Below are 23,559 nucleotides of genomic sequence, written 5' to 3' on the forward strand. Positions count from 1 at the left end.
TCCAGGGGTGCAACATATAAATGAACATATTATTCGCGTAAGACTGTAACTGTTCCTGTGCAGTAGCTAAGCCAACATAATGCTGAACTGTTAATGATGGGACACGCTAACAGCTCAAGCTAAGCTAAATGACTTAGATCTCACAGTATTGACATTTCCACTTTTCTTTGTCTGTTGCCGTGATGAAAACATATCTCACAGAACACACTGGTATGACCCCAGATCTCCCCCATCATATTCATGGTGGGTTTCTGCGTCTGTCTTTTATTCTCTCTCGCTCGCTTTCAAAATGTGTATGTGTGTGTTCTTCAAAATATCAATATAAGCTAGGCCTCATCCTTCCACTCTGACGGCTTCAATGACAGAGGCACAGCATCAGATAAGAGGTCATTGAACTGAAGCTGCCATCCCTTCATTCTGAATGAATAGGGTGCAGAGAGAGAGCACCTTCAGCATGAGCCACACTGCTCTGCTCATAATGAAAACCTAATGCATTTTGGATCCTACGGCTGACTCTTATGGCAATATTGAGCCATGATATTGTCTAGTGACATACACTGCTATAATTCGTACATCAGTTGGAAACTAGCGAAAAGTGAAAACATTTTCAGTGCCCATATAAACCCCCAGAATGCAACACATTTTTTTGTATTATAGACTACAGGAGAAATTATTTTGTGATCCGTGTCTTGTGTAGATAAATGAGAATTATACTGGGGACTGAAGTTATGCTGAGATTCAGTGTTCCCTGCTGGTTTGAAATGCCCTGTGACATCATCAAACACAAATAATTAAATATCCCAGATTGCAGCAATAATTGATATTGTATATTAATGTAAATATGTATAAATGACCATACTCTCACATATTTAATACATTAAATAAATATACTATATACCTTAAATATATTATACAATAAACTTTCTGTATAATTATTTAGATAGATAGATAGATAGATAGATAGATAGATAGATAGATAGATAGATAGATAGATAGATAGATAGATAGATAGATAATTATATTTTTTATAATTTACATTAATAAACTTTTATATTAATCCCAAATTTTTTCCCATACGTGAAATTAAATTATAGTGGGTTAATGTGTATACTGAATTAACATATTTCTGCAGTCATCAAAAATTTTATATCTCAGCCCAGTCATCTTTAACTGTTTAAATCACATTCTTGGGTTACTATTATCATGCATTAAAAACCTTTATATAACACTGAGAGGAATACTGAGATAAACCATCAACATATTTCAAAATTCTTATTTTATTGTAACATATATCATGAATTGTTATATTAGTGCTTCCAGTATTACAACATCAATAGTGTTACTTATGTGTAACATTGGAACTGTTAATTTACTGCAGTCCTTTCTCATTGCAACATTTTAGTGCAGCCTTCACTAATAATAACTGCAATTGGATTTATATGTGTACTTAAATTCACTGTCATCCCAACAGTCACAATTGTTGCCATCTTCATGTTTTCTCATTCTATGACCAAACTCTACAAAACTGACATCATTTTAAATTCATATATAAGACACCTTAACCAGGGCCGTGCACAGACCTTTTGAGGGGCATGTGCTGAAACTAAAAAAGGGCACCCCCCCCCCTCCCTTTTTTTATAGCAAGATTATTTAGTAAGCCTGAATAGAAGGAAGAAATGGTCACATCTTCATGACAAATTCAATAACACAAAATAATAGTCTCAAAAAAATACTTGACCCATACATAAACATGTTAACCAAATATTACAAATTAGCTTATAAAACCAAACAGAAACCAAAATCTTTTTTTATTGAACTTTATGCACTTTTTTTATGAACTTTGCAAAGAAAAAAATTATATATATTCTCTTTTTTAGCTATTCTGTTTGGTTTTATAAGCTAATTTGTATTATTTGGTTAACATGATTCTGAATGACATTGAGAAGAGGGGAAGGTGAGCAATGAGTCAATTATTTTTGACAAACTTTTTTGAAATATAATTTAAGTAATTATGTCCAACTCAATTCCAGATTATAAGAAACTATAGCCATACCATTACTATAACATATCCAAAATGTATCCACCTACCTGGCAAAAATTTGATACTGTGGTGGACCAGGGATGTTGGTCTCTTGAAGGGCTCTTATTCACTACACTTTCCCTAAAATAAGCCAGCAATGAAAAAATAATTAAAAATAGTGTGAAAAGTACAGTTGCAGTGAAAAGCATTTCTGAAGGATCACGTGACACTGAAGAGTACTGAACTGGAGTAATGATGCTGAAAATTCAGCTTTGATCACAAAAATAAATTACATTTTAAAATATATTCAAATAGAAAACAGTTATTTAAAATTGTAAAAATATTACACAATATTACTGTTTTTGCTGTATTTTGGATCAAATAAATGAAGCCTTGGAATGAATCATGAATTACATTCTGCATGATAAAATATAAAGATTTCACAGTGATCCTCTGTAATTTTTTTTTAGTTACTACTACATTACTACACATTTTATACACGTGAGGACGAGCGGAGAGTATACCATAACAAGATTAGCCTAAATGTTAATAAATTAAGTGTATCAGCAATCATAAATCAAAGAAGAAATTTCTTAGAAATATATGTTATGTATGACGAGGATCACTCGTCGCTTTGTGTAAGTTCCAGTACGAAACAGCGCGGGGCGCACCTGTTATGATTTTCCGATGGTAAAAACTAATTATATGTTGTTGTATTACTTATCAATATATAGTTTTTGACCAGCGAATGTGTGCAAATGTGATTTTTTTTTGTCCGTCATTAAAACGGCGACTGCGCCTGTCGCTGCAGGCATCACATTACATTTTCATCTACAGGTTACAAACTAGTTTTTGTAGCTATATAGACGGAGCGCTCACTTTTTCCAGTGGTAAAATGCATTTGGCCAAAATCGCATTTTATAAAAGATGATGCTACTGTATGCACAGGCTACTTAAGTGTTGGCTATGTATTGGCTATGACTAGATTGCAAAATCTAGCCCTCTCTCTCAAGCGACGTCCCACATGTCTCAGTCAGTCAGACAGACATCCAATAAATAAAATATGAGCCTTTATAGACACAGTGTTTAGTAGTACTTATTCAAACAACAAGATACTTATTTACCCTTCCCAAAACTTTGTTCAGCTCAGCTGTTGTCTACTGTGTGGCTGCTGTAGAACTTCAGTTGATTCAATGAATATAGAGGGGGCGGAGTTATCTGCTTACTGACAGCTTGAGGATCGAATAAGATTTACAAAAGCTTGTTTTAAGAACTTTCATTTGCGAAATATTTGTAAAACAGATAGACTGACGTAAAGGGATGACCAATAACATTGATTAAAAAAAAAAAAAAAAAAAAAAAAGGGCACTTCGGAGTGTAAGGGCAAAAAGGGCATGTGCTCTGCACAGGTTGAGCCCTACCTGTGCACGTGCCTGACCTTAACGGTAACATCAACCAAAAATCTTTGTCATATATTTCTGTTAACATGCTTTACTGGCCTTTTTTTTTTATTATTTATTTTTTTTTAACTTTGATACAGACATCATCTTCTCATGGTGCAAACGTGAAATAAACTGCCCTGGTCATGTGATAATTTGCACTAATCACGTGCACATATTTAATTGAGAATCTTATTTTTTTTTCTTTTCATATTTGCAGGAAATGCACTAAACCATCAGTCAGTAAGAATTGTAGAGCTTTATAAATGAAAAGCTTCTTTACGATTGTGACCAGTGGGGTTAAATGGGTTTATAAATAAAGTGACTCTTGTGCTCACCAAGAATGGATTTATAAGATAAAAAATGCAGTAAAAACACAATAACATTATGATTTAAAATAACTGGGAAAAATGTTTAAATGTACAAATTATTGAGATTAGGTTTATTTCTAACAAGTCTTGCAACTGTGATACATCTGATGTTCTAGAAACTTGTGTAAAACTGCCTTGTAACCATTTCTAAGGTGAAATACTCTATACTCTATAGAAATAAAGTGCTATATAGAGTACATAGAGTGCTATGGGACAACAGGAATGTTTTGTGAGCATGCAAATAATGTGATATGCAGATATGAAATGCAGACATCAATTTAAACTCTCAATGCTTTTGTAAATCTGGACTGTGAGACATGGCAGCTTTTAAAACAGCAGGAGTTCATGATTTTCTGTAACAAGCACTGGCAAACCTATCGAGTTTAAGGGAAACAAGTGAGGGGTATCTGTTCAGAAATCTGATGAAAGAGTCTCTTTTTTGGCATTTCCTGCAGCTAATTCCACTGGGATGACATCAAAAGTTTAGTCATAACATTATGGATGTGGCATGAGGCATAGCTGAAATATGCAGATGATATCATTTGGTTGCAAGAACCCTTACTAGGAAACATCATTTGATTTACTCATGCATGGTGTCACTCGGCATGGAGTATCACAACAAGGAACTTGGTCATATGCTCCTTGAATGAGCATCTGTTGCTAGGCAATTACTGGAATCAAGAGACAGGATCTGTAAGATGAAAGCATGTTTACCTTGGTATGGAACGTTTAAACAAAGCATGCCACTTTGAACATTCCACTCATTATTGTTTATAAAAGTTCATCTGGATCAGCTTCAGACTGATTTGTAGTGCATCTGAATTACATTCCACTGAACAAGAAGAGATTTGTAGTGCATCTGAGTAATATAACATAGCACTACATAAAAGAGCAATATAGGAACTTGAATACAACATTTTGTCACAATTAGAGAGTATTCAAACATGTAAATCAATAAATTAAATACATTTTTTTTATTAAAAATCTTAATGGACCCATTACTGGGGTTCTTAGAAGCAGATGTTGGCAACTTCTGCAATGGTGAATAGAAGCTAGAATAAATATAAATGTTGAATTTGAGTGAGAAGGTGGATGTTTTTTTTACATCAAACTTTAGTAAATACTTTGGACATGCAATCACTCAGCTGAGACTTTACTTACAGATCAATACATTTAAGCTGGAGATTATCAGAGGTATTGCTTTTAGCCTGACTGCAAATGCAACACAGTCAGAGTTAGGCAACAACCAGTAAACGCAATTACAAACTAAGGTGGTCATCAGTAGACGAATTAAGCTACAAAGAGGGTCACACTTGGCAGCAGACATGTTGAGATCACCTATCTCCATATCTAATTAATAGACACTTTCGTTTGCTGAATAAATGAATTATGGCTGACAGTGAATGCTATTATACGCAACATCAGTAACTGAACACTTTTGCCTTTGCATATAATTATGTCCATTATGTTTCAGTTCACAATAGCACCTCTAAACTAGTTGCTTATGAGTCTTAAAACCTGGGAACACGTTTTTATGCACTCCTTTTTCATCTTACTAAAGTCTGTTTTTCGTTAAACACCTCAGTTAAGGTTTGTGGTTTACACAAGATATGTTCATGTTTCAGTTGTTTTCAAACTTACTGAAGATAATGACTGAAAATAGCATGCAGGCATAGTACATAATTGAAGCATGCAAGAAGGTGAGACCTACAGAGAACTGTGAAAGCAATGATTCAAGCCAGGATATGTCCAGGAAATAGATGATGTATGAACAAGCAGTCTGTGGGATAGATAGATGGAGAACAAATAATCATACTGTAGATTGTTTATAGCCTAATTGTAGCGTTTAACTTCTGCTTGTATTTAAGTTTCAAAATGCATAGAAGCTGTGTTCATTTATGAAGATTATCTTGATGGACAACTATTGAAGAATCATAAACTTTTGTTGGTCACAGAGCTTGTTTTCTGCAGTAATCAAAAAGCCAATGGAAAAAATACTGGCTTTTTATCGAGGGAACCAGGGTGATGCTAAGTTAACATTTGGCCTACAGAAATACTTGATCCCTGCAGCACTATATTGAAATTCTTTCAAAAAATAAAGTTACCTTAAACACTTGAAACATTTAAAACATATTTATTTAAATATATTTATTTATTTCACACCATATACCTAATCATTGACATTTCAGCATTGACAACTATTTTTGTATTTGCTCTTTACATTTCTTTATACAATTGTAAACATGTAAATGTGAACAGAATTTCTGTCCCCCCCCCCCGAGACCCAACAAAGGACAAGCAGTCTGTGCAATAGATAGTTGGAGAACAAATAATTGCCCTTAAATAAAAGAAGTTGCTTGCTTCTCTTTACACATGCTGTCTGTGGTAAACAGAATAACTACACATGCAAACATGGAGGGAAGTCATCCGTTTTTACCTTTTTTTTCTTGTATTCAGCACAATAACAGCCTGATATTGCTTTTGGCAGCATTTTCGTTTCCTTTCCCTACTCTACATTCACTGTGCAGTTTTATTAGCTTGGAGATATAACGCTGACAGCATGGCCCGTCTGCACCTCATTCTGCATATTTTCTAGCTTCACTAATTAATAGAAAAGCCTGGGATTACAAGAATGATAGATGGCACAGTTCTGCAGCAGAACTCCTGTTGTAAATAGAAATGGTTCCAAACCCCTTGGGGAGGGTGGGAAAGTAGGGTAACATCCAATTTGATCTTTCCAAAAAATCCTCCTGTTTCCGAGGAGAAAAATGATACAAGAGAATGATTCCAAAAAACATATTCACAGAGTCAAAAGAACACACAATAACTCAAAGTCTAACAATGTTTTATGTATATACATAATTTCACATAGCCTGACCGGAAACCCTGTGTGCATTCAAATAAATCTGTCTGATAACACTCATATCAAGTGCCTTTCTCTCTTTGATTCAAGCTGTTCAGATGTGGGAACCAGAAATTCCTTGTCTTTTATTCTGGGCACAAACCTTTCTTTCATGATCAAGGTAGCGGTGGAAGGTCTTGACCTCACTTCCACAGCCCTCGTCTACTCAATACCTGATGCTTGGCTTGCCTCCGTGTGGATTATTGCAACTCTCCATGCAGGCACTTTGATGTAATAACTATGTGCAACTTGAAGGCAGAATGAAATCTCACCTGATGGAACACAGAATAGACTAATGCGTGAAATGTTTCAGCATCACCACAATAACTTCAACCATCATGCAACAGCTGCTTGCTTTGTTTATTTGGCTTTGTTGTAGGATAACTGTTACATCAACAAAGTAATTGCGTGTAGTTTTACATGTTAAACTCAATTAAACTTAATCATGCCGTTTAGAAAAATCATGGATGAATAAGACTGTGCTAAACAGTATGTCTAACTGAATGTTTTCGATCAACAAAATGTTGTCCTAAAGTAAAGGTTAGGGTTATGGGTTAGTAGTTGTTTCAGCATTGTGTAGGCAATCAACACTATGATTGAAACGAACAATGACATCTTCAGAATCAGCTGTGGGGCAAGGTTTGTCAAATACTAGCTTGAGGGGAAATATAAATAAAAATGTTTGTAATATTTCACGTTAAAATACTTAATGGTTATCAAGTTTTACTGCTTCATGTTTTTGTGGAAACCATTTTCTGGATACATGGAAGAATAGAAAATATTAATGTTTGGAATAGTAGTATCATACATTTATGTTATGTATAACTTCTATAATTAATCAGACTTGTGCAATGTTTATAGGTTCCAGCAACCCAACATAGGACTACTGATTTTAGAGGAAACGTTTTTTTTTTTTTTTTGGGGGGGGGGGGGGGTTGCAATTAGGTTTATTTATAAAACAAGTCTTGCAACTGTGATACATCTGATGTTCTAGAAACTTGTGTAAAACTGCCTTGTAACCATTTCTAAGGTGAAATACTCTATACTCTATAGAAATAAAGTGCTATATAGAGTACATAGTGCATAGGTACATAGAGTGCTGTGGGACAACAGGAATGTTTTGTGAGCATGCAAATAATGTGATATGCAGATATGAAATGCAGACATCAATTTAAACTCAATGTTTTTGTAAATCTGCACTGTGAGACATGGCAGCTTTTAAAACAGCAGGAGTTCATGATTTCCTATGACAAGCACTGGCAAACCTATCGAGTTTAAGGGAAACAAGTGAGGGGTATATGTTCAGAAATCTGATGAAAGAGTCTCTTTTTTGGCATTTCAGCCCTTTCAGCTGTTTTATAAATAAAAATGTTTGCAATAGTTCACGTTAAAATCCTTAATGGTTATCAAATCCTTATCCCCTGCCATTAGCTACTGTATAGGTTATGATACATGAGGTAACTTTTTTGAGCAATGTTGCTTGGGCAAGCAAAAAGTTTTATGTCATGGTGAATGTTTTAGTAGGGCTCTTAAAATGTTAAATGAACTGTAATGTATATTGTATCTGGGTCGTTTTGACAAAGTTGTTTCCTCTTTGTGAAAATTTTCAAAAACAAGAAAAAACCTTTCTGCTTTTAGTACATTGTTGTTGTGTAAAAGTATCGTGTTAAATGGATGTGACGTAGGTTGCTTTACCTTTGTCTTATAAAGCATTCAAATGTTGGCATCCAGCCCCCTGGACTTTTGCCATCTTAAGAATTTACCATTATACAAGAAAGACGTGGGTTTACTGAGAGGAAAAGAAATCCAGATGAAGAAGGTAAAAAAAAAAACAATGTCCACGTGTATGTGTGTGCCCTTTGAGGTTTCTAGCACGTATTTGACTTCTCTTCTGTGGAAACTTCAAATAGAGCTTATTCTTCAGTCAACCTCTTTTGAGCTGAGTATAAAACCTGGCTTTGGTTTATTGATCCCTTACAACTATCAATACAGTAAATGAGGTAATTTTTTTTTGGAAATGCACAAAGAGGGAAGTTTTGTCTTTAACAACATTTTCTTTACAACAGACAATTAATGTTAGCTGTCCTAGCAGCCTACACTTACACACCCTGATCTGTTGTGAGTGTATGTGTCACTTACTGATGGATCAGATTTAGTTGATTGTGGTTACAAACAAATGGATGAACACAAAGTCTGAAGACGATGGGTAATTCGCTAAGAATGGATTGCAATGACTGATAGCACCATTTATTTGCACCAAACCCACTAAAGGAATTGACCCCATTGCAAATCACCCTGATTTGTTGTGCTTAACATATTTTGCACAGTTTACAATCTTGCTGCTCACTTCTAACCTCTTAAGCACAAATGCTATTTTGGGGATTTCCGTTTTTCATTTTCCTTCCTAATTTTGAATGCTTCCCTATTCACATTCAAAAGTGTGAGATGACAAAGTTTGGTATCATTTTAAAGGAAACCCTTTGAAATTACATAAAACACTGTTGAAATTGATAAAAATGACAATATATGCTGTCTGTGTTATAATAAATAGGGGAAAAAACAAGGCGCTTTTTTATTTTATTTGTGTAAACTGAAGTTTGAAATAGTATAGCTCAGGCAATGAAGGGCCTAGTAACTTTAGACCAATTTCATGTTTTTCTAGCACATGTCAGCTAATAGAGGAAAAAAGAAATTTCTTTCTATCTTAATCTATGCAAAAGTTATTCTATTCCAACTGAAGGAAGGAATAATACCATTTTTGTACAAAATTTTAGTCTAAATAAGTATGAAGTCATCTTTTGCACACTTGCAGTATGGAATAATGTGATATCTGTATATTATTTTACAGAAAACACTCAGAAGTTACATAAAAAGCTGCTGTTTGTGACAAATAGTATTATTTATGTTGTTTCACATATGATGAACCATCTCAATACAATGTGCTTTTTTGTGTGTATGTTTTCTGAAATCATATTAGGCAATAGCGACATGCATAGAATTATTAAAATATCTGGTCTGTCACAGTCTTAAATAGAATCCACAATTTCCAGCTTAATATCATTTCATTTATGTCTATTCTGCATCATGTAAAGATTGAGAGACTTTGCCTGTCTCAAGCATGTATGATATTTCATATTTATAGCGTGTCTGTTTGTTATTATTCAAAACCAGCGATAAATCCGCGTCCCCGAAGCTTCAACGCGAACTTCGGAGCGTCAACAAACTAATTTATGTTCATCCACCCAGTATACTGTACTGTTTACTGTATATTCACTGAAATGCGGTCAAATATGAAAATTATGAAAATAAACAGATAAGCTTATGGCTAGCGGAGCTTCGAGGCTTCAAAATAAAGAATGAAATGTATAAAAGCAAGTATCACGCGTATACGCTTACCAGATGCGCGTCCTGACCTCTCCACGGCGACGGTGGTCCTCCATAACTTGTATTATGAATATTATTCATTGTTAATCCGGAGATTCTTCCGCGTGTAGTTTCCCCCTCGCGTGGTCTTTGTTTAGAAGCAGCCAAACACTCAATCTCCCATCGGTCAGCGGTTCTGTGACGTCACCGGACGGAAACAGGACGGGGCAGTAAGTGACCCCCCTGTTGCGGCTATTCGCACCTCTGACTGGTTCAGACGGCTTTTGAGTGACAGCTATTTGGACTAATAGCGCTTCACAAAGAGATCAGATGTGTATAGCAGGAAAAAGGCTTTAGTGCGCATCATATGAGTTAGAGGTCTGGTCAGCGCTCACAGGGCTTTGGACCTCTATTGCGCACTTGTACAGAACGCTTTATATCTCAGCAATGGAAGCACGCAGAAACGTAAAAATGGTCTTGTTGGAAAGAAGAGATTCTAATCTAAAAGATTATATCGAGTATATAGGTATGCGTGGCTGTTTGCGGCTGACTGAAGCGGTGCAAAATGTATAAATAATAAGGTGAGAAATTTTACATCGCGATTCTGTTGAAGATCATTCGATCTGTGATTGTCACACAATAAAATGATCTACATCATCAGATTCCTGAGAATGAGAGCTTTCTTGTGATATATGACTTGACTGTTTTGTGAAAAATATTTTAAATACACATTCTTACGAAAACGTATTCGCAATCGTTAGATGGAAATTTATGGGGGGGGGAAATATATTTCTTAGCTTAATTTGACTACTTTATGTATCATAAAACCCCAATTAATGGTATTCTTTGTAAAGAAAACACTCTAAGCTTTCAAATGAACCCATTTTTGGGCAAATGCCATATAAGGAAGGATATGCAAATTAGACACAAACATGTGACATGCTATTTTCGGACCCGGTACCGGGTCTGCAGAGTTTAAGAGGACTTCTAAACACTCAGTAATAAAATATGCAGCAGACTAGCATGATCCGGTATATTTCACTAAGGCAATAGATAATCACCCCATTGTGATCCCAACAACCAAATGGCTTTTTAAATGCTTTTTAAATGTGCTCAACTAGCCCTTGTATCTGAATATAGATGTCTGGTCATAATTTTCTTCTTTATTATTTGATGATTTGCTGTTATATGATCAATAAAAATGCACACAGATATGTAGCAAAAAAGCTATATTTTTAGGCAAGATATATATAATGAGCTTGACTGACAAAGAAAGGAGGCATGTTTGAGCTGAAAAGAATGACAATGACTTAATTTAAATTCTAGGTGGTCAGAGAGTAATATGCAGGTTTTGTGCAAAATGCTACAACTAAAAAATAAATAAATAAAAATTTAATAAAGTGCCTTTTATGATCACCAAGTCTGTATTTAACTGGTTAAAAATACAATACAACCAGAAATAATAATGTGTAAAAAAAATATTGCAAAAAATAACTGCTTTCTGTTTTAATATTTAACATTTAACATTTAATCATTTAGCAGATGCTTTTATCCAAAGCGACTTACAAATGAGAATAATAGAAGCAGTCAGGTCAACAAGAGAACAACAACAATATACAAGTGCCCCGTGTTTTAGTCTCAGTTAGTCTAGTACCGAACGCATAGCGTGTATTTTTTATATATATATATATATATATATATATATATATAAAAAGACAAAAAAAGAAAAGTGCTAGTATTAGTTGGTTGAGTGCTGGCGAAAAAGATAAGTCTTTAGATGTTTCTTGAAAATGAGTACGAATTGAGATTGGGAGGTCATTCCACCAGCTTGGCACAGTCCAGGAAAAGGTCCTTGAGAGTGATTTTAAACTTCTTTGGGATGGCACCACAAGGCTTCATTCACTTGCAGAGCGCAAACTTCTGGAGGGAACATAGGATTTAACTGGGAGTTTAGGTACAGTATTGTTCAAAATAATAGCAGTACAATGTGACTAACCAGAATAATCAAGGTTTTTAGTATATTTTTTATTGCTACGTGGCAAACAAGTTACCAGTAGGTTCAGTAGATTCTCAGAAAACAAACAAGACCCAGCATTCATGATATGCACGCTCTTAAGTTTGTGCAATTGGGCAATTAGTTGAAAGGGGTGTGTTCAAAAAAATAGCAGTGTCTACCTTTGACTACAAGCTCAAAACTATTTTGTACAAACATTTTTTTTTTTCTGGGATTTAGCAATCCTGTGAATCACTAAACTAATATTTAGTTGTATGACCACAGTTTTTTAAAACTGTTTGACATCTGTGTGGCATGGAGTCAACCAACTTGTGGCACCTCTCAGCTGTTATTCCACTCCATGATTCTTTAACAACATTCCACAATTCATTCACATTTCTTGGTTTTGCTTCAGAAACAGCATTTTTGATATCACCCCACAAGTTCTCAATTGGATTAAGGTCTGGAGATTGGGCTGGCCACTCCATAACATTAATTTTGTTGGTTTGGAACCAAGACTTTGCCCGTTTACTAGTGTGTTTTGGGTCATTGTCTTGTTGAAACAACCATTTCAAGGGCATGTCCTCTTCAGCATAGGGCAACATGACCTCTTCAAGTATTTTAACATATGCAAACTGATCCATGATCCCTGGTATGCGATAAATAGGCCCAACACCATAGTAGGAGAAACATGCCCATATCATGATGCTTGCACCTCCATGCTTCACTGTCTTCACTGTGTACTGTGGCTTGAATTCAGAGTTTGGGGGTCGTCTCACAAACTGCCTGTGGCCCTTGGACCCAAAAAGAACAATTTTACTCTCATCAGTCCACAAAATGTTCCTCCATTTCTCTTTAGGCCAGTTGATGTGTTATTTGGCAAATTGTAACCTCTTCTGCACATGCCTTTTTTTTAACAGAGGGACTTTGCGGGGGATTCTTGAAAATAGATTAGCTTCACACAGACGTCTTCTAACTGTCACAGTACTTACAGGTAACTCCAGACTGTCTTTGATCATCCTGGAGGTGATCTTTGGCTGAGCCTTTGCCATTCTGGTTATTCTTCTATCCATTTTGATGGTTGTCTTCCGTTTTCTTCCACGTCTCTCTGGTTTTGCTCTCCATTTTAAGGCATTGGAGATCATTTTAGCTGAACAGCCTATCATTTTTTGCACCTCTTTATAGGTTTTCCCCTCTCTAATCAACTTTTTAATCAAAGTACGCTGTTCTTCTGAACAATGTCTTGAACGACCCATTTTCCTCAGCTTTCAAATGCATGTTCAACAAGTGTTGGCTTCATCCTTAAATAGGGGCCACCTGATTCACACCTGTTTCTTCACAAAATTGATGACCTCAGTGATTGAATGCCACACTGCTATTTTTTTGAACACACCGCTTTCAACTAATTCAACTAATTGCCCAATTGCACAGCCTTAAGAGCGTGCATATCATGAATGCTGGGTCTCATTTGTTTTCTGAGAATCTACTGAACCTACTGGTAACTTGTTTGCCACGTAGCAATAAAAAAATATACGAAAAACCTTGATTATTCTGGTTAGTCACATTGTACTGCTATTATTTTGAACAATACTGTATGTTGGCGCTGTGCCAGTGGTCGTCTTGTAGGCAAGCTTTAGTACCTTGAATTTGATGCAAGCGGCTACTGGTAGCCAGTGTAACCTGATGAGGAGAGGAGTAACGTGAGCTTTTTTTTTTTTTTTTTTGGCTCATTGAAGACAACCTTCGCTGCTGCATTCTGAATCAATTGCAGAGGCTTGATAGTACATGCAGAAAGGCCCGCCAGGAGAGCATTACAATAGTCCAGTCTGGAGAGAACAAGAGCTTGGACAAGAAGTTGGGTGGCTTGCTCTGACAGGAAGGGTCTAATCTTCCTAATGTTTTATAAGGCAAGTCTGCAGGACCGGGTCGTTGTAGCAATATGGTCTGTAAAGCTTAACTGATGATCCATCACAAATCCTAGGTTTCTGGCTGTCCTGGAAGGAGTTTTATTTGACGATGTTTGACCCAGCTGTATAGAGAAGTTGTGATGAAACAATGGGTTAGCTGGAATCACCAGGAGTTCTGTCTTAGTAAGGTTGAGCTGAAGGTGATGGTCATTCATCCAGCTAGAAATCACTCAGGCAGGCTGAAATGCGAGCAGCTACCATCGGGTCATCTGGTTGGAATGAGAAGTAGAGTTGGGTGTCATCAGCATAGCAGTGATAAGAAAAGTTATGCTTCTGAATGACAGATCCAAGTGACGTCATGTTGATTGAGAAGAGAAGTGGTCCAAGTACTGAGCCTTGAGGAACCCCAAGTTGTTGTGACTTAGAAACATCACCCCTTCAAGACACACTGAAGGATCTATCGGAGAGGTAGGCTTAATCCACAGGAGTGCGGTTCCAGAGATGCCCATCTTTTTGAGGGTGGACAGGAGAATCTTTTGATTAACAGTGTCAAAAGCAGCAGACAGGTCAGGTAAGATGAGTACTGAGGATTCTGAAGCTGCTCTTGCCAGTCGCAGGGCTTCAGTAACTGAGAGCAGGGCAGTCTCAGTTGAGTGGCCCCTTTTGAAGACAGATTGGTTGCTATATAATATATACTATTTAAGATATTTTAAATAGTAATTCATTAATGTGATTTTAAATTTCAATATCCATTACTCCAGTTTTCAGTGTCACATGACCCTTCAGAAATAGTTTTAATATACAAAAGAAGAAAAAATCATATCAATATTGATAACCAGACACACTAATAACATTTCAATTTTGTTAATGTCAGAACACATTATGGTTCTGTCAAAAAAAAAAAAAAAAAAGAAACCTTTGTCATGCCTTCATATAATATATTAATAAACCTTTGTCATTTATTAATACATTTACTAAAGTAAACAAACAGATTTTAACAGTTCATAGTTGTAGATTCCTAGATTAATCTGTCTTAAAGATCAATAAAATTATTTTAAAGCTTTATAAAATACAACTTGCCCAGCAACTAGGAAGTTAAATTTATTGAAGTGCTGTCATCTTTGCTAACAATGAGAAAAGAACTCATATACACCTCTGAAATCAGTTGTCTTGAAAATGATACGGGCTCTTTAAATGGAGTCCAGAAAGAGTCCTGAGCAGCCAAATACCACTTGGGAAATAAACATCTTGAGATAGGCATAGGGCCAGGAAATGGATTTCACAGCAGAACTAATCAACACAAGACCATTTTAGAAGGGAACAATTTAGATTTGGATTGGATCTTTACTGACATTGGAGTTATCAGTCTCATGCCAGCCAGCATAATTTGATCCTCGATGTCCACACCAAAGCCTGACAGATGTCAGCAGCTCCAGCTAGGCCTTGTGCTACGAGCTGGCATGATATTCAGCGGACTAACCAGAGTTAGTCATCACATCTATCCACTGATGTGGTTTGATTGGAATTCAGATGATCCTTCACTAGTATCATAGGCAATCTGTCAGCACATACTCAGGCTGCAAACACATCATGAGTGAAGCTGGATCCTGTTTAGGCTTCTTCACAACGTAGAAACTTAAGCCATTTATTCCCATGGAAGATGAAGAGAATCTTGCCTCTCATAAAGCTGCTGCATCAAAAAAAAAAAAAAAAAAGGATATCCCATAGTCTGCAAGTAGTAAACTGAACTGAATTTGGATAGATCTGAAGACTATGGCGCATACAGCACATGTCTTGCCAGTATGTGTCAAACTTTAAGACTGTCCCATGATTTTACAATCTCAAGGCTTTTCTCTCTGCCATCGGTTTGTCATTGTGCAATCTATCAGATTTTTATCTGCGCAGCTGAGACACAAAGAAATATGAATTATAGCTTTCACATTTTTAAAGTTATTGTATAACTTCAAAAAACTGAAAAAAAGCACAAGAATTAGAATTTCCATGATCATATTTATTTGCTACTATACTGTTTTCTAATATACACAAAAATATAGTATACTGTATATAAAATAAAATAAAAGCTGTAAAAAATAATACAGCATCTAACAATTTGTGTTGACTTTATTAGAACAAGATTAATATACCATCAATAAAATAAGAATTAGATATATTACATATATTAGAATGATTTCTGAAGGATCATGTGACACTGGAGTAATGATTCTGAAAATTCCGTTGTAACATCACATAAATAAGTTACATTTTAAAATAAATTATAAAACTAAATTAAATTAAAAATTGATTATGCTATCTGATTATATCATTTGTCACTTGGTACAATAACAATGAGGGTTTTGAATGAACAATTGTGTGAAAACATTAAACTTGAACTGGCAAATTAAACATAATATGCTATCCATATGAAGACTACTAAAACCAAGAATAAACTAATTTATATGACCAATTTTAAAACATAGCACTAAGTAGCAGTTTAAATAATATTTCTCTATAACAAAGACCAACATACAGAGACAATCTAGCACATATGGATCTTGTACTTTATTTCTCCATTCAGTGATTTTTGGCAGATCTCTCATTCACTTGTCTGCTTTATTTCAGCAATCACACGTAATCAAAGTGTTTCAATGCACTTAGTATCTGGTATTTTGGCAGCCGTAGCTGAATCTGAACCTCATGTTGGACTTTCCTCAAGTTGGCGTGAAAAGTGTCAGCGTTTTCTGTTATCATGGCACATCACAGTTACTTGAAGCTCATAATACAGTTGATCACAGACTTCGATTTGAAGACTCATTCAGACAGAACAGCATGATATTCTCATTATTCACACATTTCTGTACATTTAAAGGAAAACCAATGTTTTTAATAAGAGGGCAGGTGCACATTAAAACTCCTGATCTTTGATGCCGGCTTGACAAAGAAAATAGCCTGAATATCCTGTGGTACCAAGACCAAGAGCAGTAGTTTTTAACTTGCCACATTTTAATCTTATTTATGCCGCGGCCAAGATCTCCTGATGCCAAATACCATCAAAACCAGCTGCTTTGATGCTTGAGCCAAAGCATTAAAAATACTGGAATGTGGTAGTGCCTGCAAGTGCCAGGTGTATATCACCCTGTAATTAGGCCTGAAATGAATTAAGTCAGGGTAAAAAAAAAAATCCTTTGGGAATATATAAACTAATATTTGTAATGCCAGCATCACAAGTTTCATAATGTACCAGAGCTGTCTGACCAGAGCACCTACATGAAAAACAACATTTTATGGACAGGTGTAAATCATGATTCTCAGATGCTTTTCCTCTACATCAGAAAGAGCACTTCAAACCTCTTATCCCTCAAAGGCAATCCCTGAGAATAAAAGACACACTTTTATCATCCGCACATGTTCTGGTGTGTCAAAGTATCCAATTTTCTTCCACCATGTAATAAGTTGACATTGTGTTTGGCACTCAGCAGGAACAACTCTGAGGAACATGAAAATGACCTTATTATTTTCTCTCCAATGACATCATTGCTCATCTGCAAGGTGTTAATTTGAATTTGTGGGAGTTTGTGAGACTGAGCAATTTCCTTAGAATTAGTTTCAGTGTTCTTAGCCTTGTTTACTCTGTTATAACAGGCTTTATCTTGAAAACAGACGATCCATCTTAACTAGAATTTGCAAAGAAAAAGAAAAATAATTACAATACACCAGATTTGATTGGCCTGTTGTCAGTATGACTATGAAAAAATAAAATATCCATCTTTAAAGTGATGAAAGGCAGATAATTACAACCATTCAACATTAAAAGCTCTCATTAATGACAACATTTGAAATATTGATACCGTGCAAGTATATTACATATTGAACAGCCAAAAGAAAAAAAAAGAAAGAAAAAAAAGTTGCCTACTTTACAAGCTTTGAAATAATCATTGTTTGCAGCCTTAAGGAGGGCTGTCAGAATAAATCCCTTTAGAGAATGATGCTTCATCTTATGCTTACAAGTAATTCAAAGCTGTGCAGAACACAAAAGGGGAAATTCCATAAGGCACACAAAAAATCCTAATATTCACTCTGCATTATTAAGGTGGATTTATATTAAATAGTAAAAGGATCATATGCGGTTTTAATATTCATAGAACTGAACTTTTACTGAAATATTGGTGAAATGCTTTTATGTGCGCTTGGCTGGAGCGATGATCTGATTAATTTTTATTGTTTGATCACCTTCTTGTGCTCTGAGCTTGAATGAGCTGAACCGAGTTCAGGTCTCGGTTTCCAAACAAGCTGGTATTTGACCATAATTATTATTATTTTTTTTTTTTATTATGTTACACTATGATTTACCGTGTATACAATCTTGTGTTAAATCATGATTTAGACTGATCAAGCAATATGGGCACATGCTGTTCATACTGCGAGTCTGACACTTTTATACAAAAGTTTGATAAATAAGAATTGTTTCACATCTTTATACAGTATTGCCGATTGGCTTCTTCTATTTTATTTTCACAACAAAAGAGTTCCATAACTTTCAAAGGATGCCAGATCAATCCACCTAAGAGGTCTCTGAGCAACACCTAGTAGTGACATTTTGATTTCGTAAAGAGTTTTGATAGCTTTGGTTGAGTGAACAATTCAATGACTCTTGAATGAATTACATGAATCAATGAATCACTCATAGAGACAGTCACTTGTCACCATCTACTGGCATAACAATGTAATGTGTAGAGACAAAAAACATTAAAGGGGGGGGTGAAATGCTCGTTTTCACTCAATATCCTGTTAATCTTGAGTACCTATAGAGTAGTACTGCATCCTTCATAACTCCAAAAAGGCTTTATTTTTATTATATTTATAAGAGAAAGATAGTCTGTACAGATTTTTCCCGGAAAAACACGAGCGCCTAGAGACGTGACATGTGGGCGGAGCTAAAGAATCACGAGCGCGAGTTGGCTTTTGCGTTGAGAGCGTCTGGAAGCTGTGACACAGATCCAGAGTCTGAAATTTAACAAGAGCAGCATCAGCAAAGGCTTCTCTATGTGGTATGTACTGAAACTGTATATATTTGCTTAGCGGTTTTGGAAAATGACTAAGTTCCACTTTGTCATCTTTTTTTTTTTCTTTTTTTTTTAAGCTGTACATGTGGAAAGTGCAGTTTGATGCCAACCTCGCATGTTGTTTACTTGATGTGCTTACGCGCCGATAGCGAAGTTAACAACACAGAGATATTTGAAGCAGTTTTACTCACCGCCTGCGGTTCCAACACACGATCGTGACCCTTTTTCGTTGGGACTGCATTATCCTTAAGAAATAAACGATGTGCAAATCCGGCGTCAAACTGGGCCTTGTTTGTAAAACAAGCATCTTCGAAATGCAGGGAACAAACAAAAATACTTGCACAACTCCGTTGATGCTCTGTAAAAATAAACTCCATCCACTGGTCCCTTAATGCTGTTTCTCTTTTGGTAATCTGTGCAGGGTTGTCTTGCCCTGGCAACCAAAAACACACTCCTCTTGTGACTTTTCGCGACGCTCTCGTTCTGATCAGGCTGCGCTCAGCCTCTCTCTGCTCTGCTATACAGGAGCGCGCGCTCTTCCGGCAGAAGTGCCTTAGGACCCATATAAGGAAATTCCGCTCCATTTAACGTCACACAGACCCATACTCGAAAAAAACTTTCTGAAACTTGTGACAAACCGGAAGAGGTTTTTTTGGAACAAAAATATATATTATATATTAATCAAACATACAACTTAATTTTTGAAACTTTGTCCATGTTTAGCATGGGAATCCAACTCTTTAACAGTGTAAAAAACTCAGTATGCATGAAATAGCATTTCACCCCCTCTTTAATATTTTGGACTAAATATTAGCGCATACTCTTATAAAAACATCACATCTTTGAATCATGGTGCTTCATGTGCTTCTTAAGTTTTAGATTCAGATTTTTTATTTGGCAAATTAATCCTTCTAGTCACAAATGTAAAAAAAGGTTCTGGAGAAACGTATCAGAGTAGAGGTGTTAATGTTCACTTTAAAGTAGTAATAATAATTATTTTATATAGCACCTTTAAAAGTTATTCTTTAAGGGAAAACACAGGCAAAGGGCTCAGTTTTAATGTTGTTTCAAGACTTGTGCACAACACCCCTGTGTTGTAACTGCTCTAGTAAAGATCAAGGGGAAAGCCTTCCTTTATTTTTATTGTGCTTATCACAAGGAGCCTTTTCACAAGTCAGTGTGTTCACAAAGTAACTTTCGCATTCAGGAAGAGTGCACATCTGTTTTGGGGCTTGAGAGAGTCCTCTAATTCGATTAAAGCTGGGGTTGTATCCTGCTTCATCGCCTCTTTTTTGGGTCCTTTATAGCGGCATGAAGCTTAGGACTCACTGCTGGGCAACAGCTATGTCTGGATTACTGGGAAACACCTTGAACAATTAGAACAAGGGCAGGTGTCATGCTGGTTCTTTTCCAAAAAAAAAAAAAAAATATGGGACTGCCTTTGGCATCTGACTAATACACCTTCATTAACTGACAGCGACTCTCATTTACCACAGAGCAAACTCTTTTGTTCTTCATTCCCCCCTAAATGTAACGTGATCTGCCTTACCTTGACCTCTGCTCCACTGAGAGCTAATCAGGCTCACCTGTGTGCTCTCCCCAGCGGCTGAGAGTGCTAACTCAGCAACACCTGATAAGGTTTCGATCCCTCAGGAAAATATCATAGACCAAAAACCCTCCTCAAGAAAGTCTTGCAGCCTGAGTGAATCTTTTGGGACGCAGCAAGAAGAGCTGCTGTTCTGCTGTCTTGCTCATGAACAACCCAGGCGGAAAAACATTAAATATATTGTCTAACATACTGATCTCTAATGCAACTGAAAGGAACTATGGGTTACTGATGAAGAATGAAACCCAATGGTGGAATCCTGATCATAGTAGTTATCAGGCCTTAACAAACTTTCATTGTAACATATTTGATGCATACGTCAATAAGAATTAAGAGCAAGATAATGAATAAATGATAAAGGAAACATCTTTTAGAAATCAATTTTCTATTTATATACACTGTATTAGGAACTGCAATTTTAGTGTTTGCAAAATACATAAGAAATCAGTTATATCAACTGATGTCAACTGATGTCCCAAGATGGACTATGCTATCTTTGATCCATGGTAAGATTTTTTATTAAACATAAATAAATATAAATAGTAAAAAGAAAATAAAACAATGTATGTAAATGGTATGATTACTTAAATACAATTAATAATAAAGGCCTTCTGTTTGTTGTCATATTTTATTGGCCAGAGAAACTTAAAAGTAATATCAAGGGATTAGCGTAAAATGATTTTTATATTGGAATAACAAAAGTTGAGGAATACATAAATTAATATTCTTATTTTTAGGTGTTCATGGCACAAAAAGTTGTCACATAAAGCTGATAAGACTGTATTAATCATAACTATAACATTTTGTTTAAAAACTTTGTCCAAATCTAGTTATTCTAACATGCAGAGAAAACTAAAATGCATTGACTGACTTGCCACCCAATGGCGTGAGATTGGAGGAGGGACTACCAGATCGTTCAAACAATTTACCCTTTGCAAAAACCCACCCCCCATACTGTTGCTATCACACTACACATCATGTTCTCACAAAGTGAAAAATACACTTACAGAGCAAAAAGGACTCTGACAGCATGCCGAAAGAGTAGACTTTTGGTATGAAACAAAGTCTCGGCTTTCAAATCCAATTCAAACAATAAATAGAGTTTTGTGGTTAATTTGTCGTGACAGATCGCTGTAGCGCTTCAGTTCAAGCGGCACAGGAACTGATCATCTCTTCCTCTTTACTATTTATACCACAAAATAAAAATTAAACTCTACTGTCTGGTTTGTTTGTCAGACAAAACGGCAGATTCTGTGTTATGAAAAGTCAGATCGCCTGTCAATCAAACTCCCAGCAAAAGGTCAATTGAAGACAGGGGGTGTGATTGATTAAATAGTTTTGGAGGTCAAAAGCTGAATTAAACATTGCATACTATTCTTACTATTTCTGTCAGATCTTACTATGGCTGAAATAGTAAGAATAGTTGTGTGCTATTCCGAATTCGACCAATATTTTGTAACTTTGCTTTGTGGCTAGAGCACATAAATCACACACTTCACCTTTAAGAGTCAGGGGAAACAGGCCTGACAAGGACAATTTGCAATACTGTACATTACCAGTACAAATATTCTCCTGAGAGGGGTTTCTTGGCCAATTTTTCAAAAAACAATAATGGTAATGACTTTCTTCTGATTTTGAGATGTTAAATAATTATGATTTTGCCAAAGGTCAATAATAACACAACTGCTGGCATTCTCATTTGGCACATTATACATTGTTAAACATTGATCTATGGTTTAATATTTGCCATCCAATAGGGACAACAAAGGTTTCTCTCAGTTTATTTTTTTTTGTGTTCTGACATGCAAGTGATTATTTAAACAAAGGGTTGACAGTAAATGAATATATGAGCATAGAAAATGGGGCTTAGCCAGTTGAGATGAATTGATAGATTAGGAGTCACAATGGAAGCGAATGAGAGAGAAAATGAATAATATCAATGCAGAATTAGGGAGATGCACCCATTAAAGTAGTTAGGAGGTTGCATAAGAAAGCTAATTTACAATATGGTTGCCAGAGAAACTGAATACAGAGAAAATAGTTAATTATGATGCCAAGAGACGCCCAAAGGTGAATGCATTTGCTCGGTGAAAGAAATTAAACAACTTCATCCTGCTGTTTAATGTGAAAACTTATCCGCAATAAATAAATATATATATATATATATATATATATATATATATATATATATATATGAAAGTTAACGGGGAATGTATTAATCATTAGAAAAGATAAATCGCACTGCATTATTAAACTTGATGCCTTTACTGTGCCTCACAGTCTTAATGTTGTATTAAACTATGAAAAGTGCTGTATTTCAAAAATAACTATTTTAAATGTATTAAGTGTAACGGATTTCCCATAATACAATGCTGAAGAAATACGAGGTCAGATCAGGGGAACTCTGAGTCACTTTCCATTAAGATGAAAGAGAAGAAATGCTTTGGCCATAGTACCCACAATCCCACATGCTTCTCTTTCTCCTCTGAACTCAAAAGCTGCTGTTTTGTCACCAAGCCATGGTATCCCAGCATTCCCTAATGAGATTAGATGGCCACTAATGAGTGTTACAGTGGGTAAAATCAGCTGTGTTGTGAAGGTCAAAAATTTCACCACAGATTGTGCTGTTGGACTTCAAAAATCATTAACTAATAAAAAATAAAATAAATTTGATTTATGAGGAAAACAGATTTTTTTTGTCGGCCTTTCCCTTTCTTCATCCTATTTTTAATGAGCATGAAATTATGGAAGTGATACGAAGACTTGGTACAATAACCTGCAGTGAGCTGTATTGAAGAAATGTGCTATGACTTATGTCTTATGTTCACATGACATGCATTTAGATTGACAAGTTCGGGCCTGGATTCAACTTGAGTAAGTAAATGTTTAACTATATAA

Source organism: Carassius auratus, unplaced genomic scaffold, assembly GCF_003368295.1.
Source record: "Carassius auratus strain Wakin unplaced genomic scaffold, ASM336829v1 scaf_tig00215947, whole genome shotgun sequence".
NCBI lineage: Eukaryota > Metazoa > Chordata > Actinopteri > Cypriniformes > Cyprinidae > Carassius > Carassius auratus.